Source organism: Nematolebias whitei, chromosome 6 (genome assembly GCF_014905685.2).
Source record: "Nematolebias whitei isolate Nwh7 chromosome 6, NemWhi1, whole genome shotgun sequence".
NCBI classification, from domain to species: domain Eukaryota; kingdom Metazoa; phylum Chordata; class Actinopteri; order Cyprinodontiformes; family Rivulidae; genus Nematolebias; species Nematolebias whitei.
In genome coordinates this window covers 31756818-31765077 of record NC_056503.1, presented here as the reverse complement: position 1 = coordinate 31765077, position 8260 = coordinate 31756818, and the positions used below count along the sequence as shown (strand labels likewise).

The 8260-nt window shown below is 39.2% G+C and overlaps 1 protein-coding gene across 1 annotated transcript in view; it reads left to right on the top strand.

Moving 5' to 3' along the window:
- The window catches only part of ppp1r37 (protein phosphatase 1, regulatory subunit 37), a 64271-nt gene extending 57600 nt beyond the window's left edge, over nucleotides 1-6671 (top strand). The window contains exon 12 of the mRNA XM_037677803.1: nucleotides 5013-6671. The gene's annotated coding sequence lies outside the window, so the exon portion shown is untranslated. The remainder of the gene's footprint in view (nucleotides 1-5012) is intronic.
- The last annotated feature ends 1589 nt before the right edge of the window (nucleotides 6672-8260 follow it).

Genomic DNA, 8260 nt, shown 5'->3' with positions numbered 1-8260 from the left:
TGGAAATGCAACTGCCAGGAAAAAGACAAAGAGGAGATATATGGATGCAGTTAGAGAGGACATGGAGGTAGTTGGAGTGAGGACAGAGTGAGATGGAGGATGATTCGCTGTGGCGACCCTGAAGAGGGAAAAGCCGAAAGAAGAAGAAGAATATATGTATTAAGGCATTTTAAACCCTTCCCCTACTCTCGCAATATTCTAAACAATGTTAAACGCTCTAAAAGAGCACAGCATGTCATGATCTCCTAGGGGTGTAACGGTACGCTAAAATCACATTTTGGTTCAGTTCAGTTTCAAGGAGGGCTCGGTTCGGTTCATTTTTGGTACAAAAAAATGCCAAAATAAAAACTTACAAAATGTTTATTTTGAAAATATGCCAAGTAAACAAGTTCAGTCATTACAGACTTCTTCTGGAGGTGATCTGGTGGATGAAGAAGACTCAGCTGCTGCTATCCTCAAACGGCAAACAACACAGAGATAAAAAAAAATTGAGTTAATAAGATGATAATTTTAAATTAAAAAAGTTAATTAGATCACAGTAATACTATAACAATACCTCTTGTTGCACGGTCATCATATGAGGTGGTTGAATATCCTCTGTCGCTCATCATCAATGTGGCAGGGCTTTAATCTGGGGTCGGGCTTATTGACGATATCAGTTTTAGCTTTTTCATAAATTGCTGCTACAACTTTTTGGCTGAAGTGTTGACGTGATGGGATGTCGTAGGCAGCGGGGTTCAAGAACTTTAATCATATGCTTAAAGCTGGCACATCAACAACATTCGGCCGTAGATCCAGAGCTTTAAAAACTCCTACAGCTTGTGTTATTTCTTTGGACCGATATGAATTACCTGATAAAGGTTGTTTAAATGCTGCTGTTATTGGTCTGCACCAAGCTACGTTCACATTTGGATGATGTCGTTTCAAGTGCGTTAACAAGTTAGACGTGTTGCCTGCTGCAGATCCAGTCTCCGTGAAACAACGTCGACACACAGCTTTGGATTTGTCCACTTGTCTTTTAACAAGAAAGCCATAATGTTCCCAAACTGGAGACTGCAAGGAGACGCTAGGCTGCTAATGCTAGCATGCTGCAAGATAATAGTGCCGTGCTGAAACACGCTTAGGAACTTTAGTTCTGCAGCGCATAATCTCTCGTTAATAAAATTTAATGAGTGAAAAAATAACAAACGGTACGCACATGGACCGGACCGAACATGCTGTACCGAAACGGTTCAATACACCCACGTGTACCATTACACCCTTATGATCTCCACTCTCTGCCACCTGCCAGCGCTCTCGGCCACACCCACTTCTCCGCTGCAGAGCAGAGATATGACACGCTGCAGAAGGGAGCTTCTCCTGCACATGTGGGCTGCACACAGGTGCAGGAGGTGCTAAATAATTTAAAACAATTTATTTTAAATTTAAAAAAATGCAATAATTGTGTGTAAGGATGGGAATTGATAGGAATTTGGCAATTCCAATTCCTTTATCGATGTCACCTATCGATTCAATTCCTTATCAATTCTGTTATCAATTCTCATTGGGTTAGGCAATAAAATATAGTACACCATTTGTGTGCATGAAGTATTTAACGCTCTTTCACCAGAGCAAAAATAGAACTGCTATGAAAAAAGAATTCCTAATTAACATTATTAACACATCATCATAAAACACAACTACACTTTTAAATTTTGGCAAACTAGCAATTTTTGTGCAGAAAAATGAACGTTTGCTTTCTCAGGAAGGATACGAGATCTTTCTGGACTTATAGTATCTCCAGCTGTGGAGAACACCCTCTCAGATGGGGTGGAGGATGTTTGGACACAGAGATACTTCTCAGCTAAAGCTGTTAATATGGGCAGTGTGTCCTTCTTCATCCACCACCAGAGGGTGGGGCTTATGGGAGGCATCTGAAATTATTGACATAACAACTTGTAATCCACAAGGTTCAATTTTAAATTAAATAGTGTAATAATCCATGCAATCTGTCATCTTTAGTTACAAAAATCAAAACTTACATATTTATCATCTACATCCTCTTCTGCCTGCCTCTGTGTCTCTCCCAGCTCTGTGTAGGATTAACAGTCCTCAGATCGTTTAATTTTTATGAGTAATTTTATTCTGAAGGGGCACCACTGGCTTCCAGTTCTGAAGCCAGAAAATTATTAATATTATTCAATCAGACTCAAGTTTAGTGCTCTAATGAATTCTTTTCGTATTAAATTCAAAAATGTCATATATAATAAAAACGCTTTGAGTCAAAGTACAATTTTGTGAGATTTATTATCAATTTTGATGAATATAAGTGATCAAACGGTGAATACAGCTGCAGAATGAATGATGGCTTTACTTTGACCACACCAAGAGGTTATGGAGTTATCTTTTAAACTTTAATATGGTGAATTATGAGGTTACAAAGCAGAGTAAATTATCATCTATAAAGTTAGCTAAATGAAGTGTTTTGGCTAGATGTGATTTGTCAATTTAGGAAAACTTAATTCTAATTAATGATGATGAAATTTTTAGATTGGACAACTTCTTATCTTGGGCATCAGACACCAGCAGAAAACCTGAGCAGCTTTTTCCTACTGATTGGAAGGTGATCTGCAATTCAACCTCCCGGAGGGTCACCAGAACTCTTGAGATGACTTATGAGCCAAAGGTGGGATTCCCCTCGCCACTGGAAATCAGCTGAAATCTAGAGTCAATAGTTGACTCGCGAGGGGGGTCAGTTGATGAGCTCCCAGAGGGCTGCGTTTTCTCCTTCTGGTGGCAAAGATCTTCTGGCAATAAATATCCAATTGTTTGACCTTCTTTCTTCAAAGCTTCTTCCAGACTGCTCTAAGCCAAATGTCAGAAATAAATTTCTTTGACTTAGAGGGCGTTACAATGTGATGGTCGAGCCAATCACGACAGAAGGGTGGACCTTCTTTCAAGTTACTGTTGAACTTTAATAACCTTAATCAAAAATATTAAATGGCTAATTTACTCTGCTTTGGTAAATTCTCAATATAACATAATAATCAGACTTCTAAGCAGCTTTTTACTCATCCATAAACATTTTCATTAGAACTTATGCACACAGTTGTAACTTCTGAACACCAGTTTTATATCAACTTCCTTTATGCATGATTACTGAGTATTGAGCTGAGAAAGTAAATAAACTTAGCCGTTTTTACAGCAAAACATTCAATTGTGTTCAGGAGAACTCAGAAATTTAACTTGTTAAAAAAAATTGATTTCTACCGTGAGATGGAAAGAAGAGTCCTTGAAAACAATGGGGTCTTTCTCACACTCTAAGACTGGAGGATGAATCCTCCCTTTAGGAAGAGATAAGCGTATGTTTAGATGTTATATTTCACAGGTCAGATGGAAAAGTTCTCATACAAAAGGGCCTTTCAGCTTTGCTGAAATCCTAAAACCAGGTGTGCAATTAATTACAATAACAGGTTTTTGTTATTCATCTTATATGATAACATGTGATTCCCATATGATCCAGCTTTAGGGATGGAGAGTCAGTTACTTTCAAAGTATCAAAAGAATAAAAGTTAATGATAGAAAAACCTTGATGTGTCCCTACATCTGACAGCTTAAGAAGAAATTCACCATGAAAATCACTGAGCAACAAGAAACGGTCTCACAACAGAAATAGGCTACAATTAAACACTGAACAAAAATATAAAACTTTTACTCTTACATTTTACTCTTCCCTGCTTCGATGAAAGGGGAAGCTAAAGGTGTGCTAGCACCAGCCTCGGAGCCAGCCAGACTCCGGCAGTCCTCGTCAACTAAATGTTATTACAGGAGATGGAGATAATTTATACAATCCAGTGAAACAGTGCAGCAAAAAGGTAACAGTCGACAGGACCTGGAGGAGTTAAACGTTACCTGCTGTGACATTTAATTCAATTCAGTTTATTTTTCTAGCGCTAAATCACAACAAAGTTGTCTCAGGGCACTTTACAGAAACATTCACATACATAAAAGCCAATTAGTAAAGTTCTCTATCTATTTAAGACGGAGGAGGACGCTTTGCTAGCTCCACTTCCACCCCACCACCAAGCAGCGTGTTAAAGACGGTACATTTGAGCAAACTAACCACATGCTGCGTGGTCAAATGCTTCTGCATGTTAGAAGTATTTCCGCCCTTTGTTGTAATCGGTGCTTTGCATGTGTTGCAAGTAGCCCTGGTTTCGTCTTTTTTTATGAAGTAGAGCCACGCGCTAGACCGCTTCATCCTCGACGCCATGTTAAATACCAAATACGGCGCATGTCTGCGATGCCATCACGTAAATGCGTCACCACGACGAGTCAGTAGAACCGATAAACAGAATCGTTAGGAAGCTGCCTACAATTCCAGGGAATTGAACTACTAAGAACCGGTTCTCTAAAGGAACTGGTTCTCAATTCCCATCCCTAATTGTGTGTCATGTCCAATACTTAGAAAAAACGCAAAAGAGCGAGTCCGCGAAAGTGGAACCGCGAAGTAGCGAGGAACTGTACTGTACTTAATTTACCACTTACAAGAAAGTTTGGCTCCTGGGAAGAGAAATAAAGAAAAATGTGACGGTAGTTTAATACTTTTGCACGCCACTGTTTATCATACGAGATAACTGAGCTGACAGTAATTCTCTCTGATTGGGGTGAACATGTTACGTTGTATGTGTAAGCATCTTTACAAACTATTATCTCAGGTTCAGACACAAATGTAATGTAAACTTAAAAAATTAAATTCAAATTAAGAAATTAAACATATTTCATATTGTTTTGTGACTTATTTTAGTTTACAGACTTCCTTTTCAGTTTGTCACCTTGTTTCTGTCGTGTGTGCTGAAAGGCCTTCCCTGTGTCACGGAGCGGTGGATGGATTTGCTCCAGAAACATGTTTAATTCATCAGAACTGCTGTCATGATGCATAAATAGATGAAGGGTTTTAACAGGAAGTAACGTTTAGTTACAAACTGCTCTCCTTCACTTTCAGCACTGATCACTCTGTTCTTGTTCTTCAGGGTCTGAGGACGAGGAAAAACAGCACTAAGATGGTTTGTCAGCCTCTGCAACGTGACTGGTTGCACCTACAATGTTTTTGTCTTTTTTTTTGTTTGTTTGTTTGTTTGTTTGTTTGTTTGTTTGTTTGTTTGAACTCGACCACAATGTTTCCTTAAAGAACGAGTCCGTGTCACAGTCACAGCTCCAGACATGAAAATAAAAAAGGACAGAAATCATCCTCTGGAGCTCAGCTGTGGTAAATAAGGAGCCTTCTACATCCACACTACGTCATCCACGTATGACACGGGGACAACAAATGAACCAACCCCACCCCCACCCCACCCCTCCCTCCATGTCACTACATTTTGTCAGTATGAGAGAGATTAAAAGAGGATAAAACACTAACCAAAGACTTTTTCCCTCAGTCCTCTGTCCATCGTTAGACTTGCAGTCAGTTTTTCATCACTCACAGAGACACAGCGATGATGATGATGGTGATGAGGAGGAGGAACATGGGGTTCACTCAGAGGACAAAGTATCACCCCCCTCCTACACACAGACACTGCTAAGACCTGCAGGCTTTAAACTCTTGCGATGATAAGAGGTCGCTGTTAAAGTCTTTTCTATCCAAGAAAGCCGAGGACGTTAATCCATCTGTGTAAACGTAATCACTGTGTGTGGACCCCCTCCCCCCGTACTCCCAGTGTCCACTCCCCTCACCGCTCCTAAGGGACCTCTGCCAAAGTGACTCGCTTCCTGTTTGTTTTTCTTGTCCTCTGCTCAGCTTGGCTCCTCAGAAATCAGCGTTCTCCTCCTCACTGCTCCGATCTGGACGAGCTGTACCCCCCCCCCCCCTCCAGTTCCCTCCATTATGACTAAACTACTGTTTGAAAGTTCAAATCTATAATTCCCCCCACCCACTGTACAAATAAAAATCAACTTTAAAGAAATTAAAGAAAGCAGGGATGTTAAAGCTTTTTTCTGAAATTTCCGTTTTCTTCATCCCGGCATTTGGTTTATCCTCCTCTTCCTCGGTCTTCCGCTCCACGTTTATGTCACCGGTCATTCCTCCGCTTTTTAAATATATATATATATATATATATATATTTCACAGCTTTTGGAGCCTTTTTCGTTTCCATTTCATCTTTTTTTGTTTGTTTGTTTGGGGTTGCTTATAAAGCGAACCCCACTTCTTGCTGTAGATTTCCTTTACAGATTAGAGAAATTATTTCGATTAGTTTTCATTTTTGAGTCGGTGTGATCGATAAGGGGAGGAAAGGTAGATTTATAGGAATACTTTACTACTGGGATGCAGTTATGTAATCAATTAAAGGAAGCTGCAAACGTGCTGCTTTTATTGTCTTTGTTGTTGGTGTTCCAGTGTCCACGAGGGGGCGCTGGAGACCGTTTTTGTTTCAAACCTGAAGCAGATCAGTCAGCTTTCCAGAGCAAGACCGTAAGAATGAATCTTTATTATCAACAGAAGAGATCCGGTTTCCCCCCTGCCTTAATTTTTCAAATAAAGCAGCATTCACGCAACCCCACCAACACCACTGCTCTTCTCCACACAAATCAGAAGTTTGCCCACCCCACTTTGTTTGTAATGCTTTAATTTTTAGACATTTTTAATAATGATTTGTTAACTTAATTGAAATATGCTGGTAATCACAAAGATGTGTATGGCGAAAATTTGTTTCTCTCAAATAAATGCATGTAATGACTTCAATACACGACTTCTTCACTTTGGGGCTGGGGGGGATTTTAATTTGAATTTTATCTTGCATATGGTTTTTGTTAAATTAAAAACAGATTAGGTTAATTTGTGCAGGAATGAAGCATCACTCTTTTAGTGGTAGGGTTTTATTTTTAATAAAACATAATATGACGGCTGTGGTCGAAACGCTTTAACAAAGTGATGAAGTCCGTCAGCAGAAAATATTACTGGACATCAGGTTGTTCGTTATGGCGGCAACACATTTACTGTAGAAGAAGAAACTAATCGAGGTAGAAGAAAAGGTGGAGTGATTCCACACCAAAGTGTCCTCCAGAGGTTGTTGTCAGGCTGGGACGAGAGTTTCCAGTTCAGCGAAATGATGAACTGAAGGATGTGACTAAAAGTAGAAAAGTCAAAGATCCTTTGAGAGACGTAGGAAACGATCTGTACACTTGTGGATCCTGTCTAAAACTATTAAAGATTAATGTTTCTGCTCAGTAAGAAAACTAAAAGGAGCTGAGCCTGAGCTAGATTCTTCTCGGTGATGTCGATGTGAAAATCCAAACTCTGCTCATTCAAATGTCCAAGTAAACCCCACTCCAGAAGATCTGAACTCTCACTTTAAGCTAAACGTGTCTCTTTTTAAGATTTCTCCTTCGGGTGTTTTGTTATCCACTTGATTTAATATAGTTTAAGAGTCTGGAGTCATGTTTTCGGTTTTAAGCATTCAAACCAAAACAAATGTTCAACTCTGGCTGAACGTGTTTCTGAGTATGAGGCTTATCGTAAACGCAACAGAATCCCTGACTCCTGGAAAAGAAGAAACCGTGCACTTCTGGGAACCTCCTCACCATCACGAGTGCAGCGAGGAGGCTCTCCCAGGGTGGGGGGTGTGGAGGACGGGCTGGGAAAATCTATGAATTCCTCACTGGACTAATCCTCACCATCAGAACCACAGGAGAGGTGTGAGGACGTATATATACACACACTTTTTTTTTTTTTTTAGTAAATGATATTAAAACAAATCCCAGATCATTCCTGATTGGTAAACGTTCTGAGAGTTCAGGTGAACATTTAACACTTAAGTCATGCTCCAGAGAAAACAAACAAAACAATTCTATCTGATGTCACAAAACAAATTTTCTGAGGCTAGACGCAGTAAATCTGTGATTTATGACAATGTGTCATAATTATTAATTTAATGATCTTTGGTTTCATAGTGTGGTTCTCTAATAAAGATAACTTTTTCTAGAAAAAGAAAACAAGCTTTACTTTTATTTTAATTTGCATGTTTTTATGTCAATGTGTGTTGTGTAAATTTAGCTTGAGGATAAACTCATGTTGTGTTGTGGCTCGTCATGAGACCAGAGAAATTCCTCAAACGTGTTTTTGTCCACAGTGGTTAGATATTGCACCAGAAGACGAATGATTATAAAATGCTGCTAATTTTCCTTGAAAAGAAGTCCCTACATGAGCAGGATCCAGTACTTTTTATGCATATATATATAAATATATATATATTTATATATACTATATATACTTATATATATATAT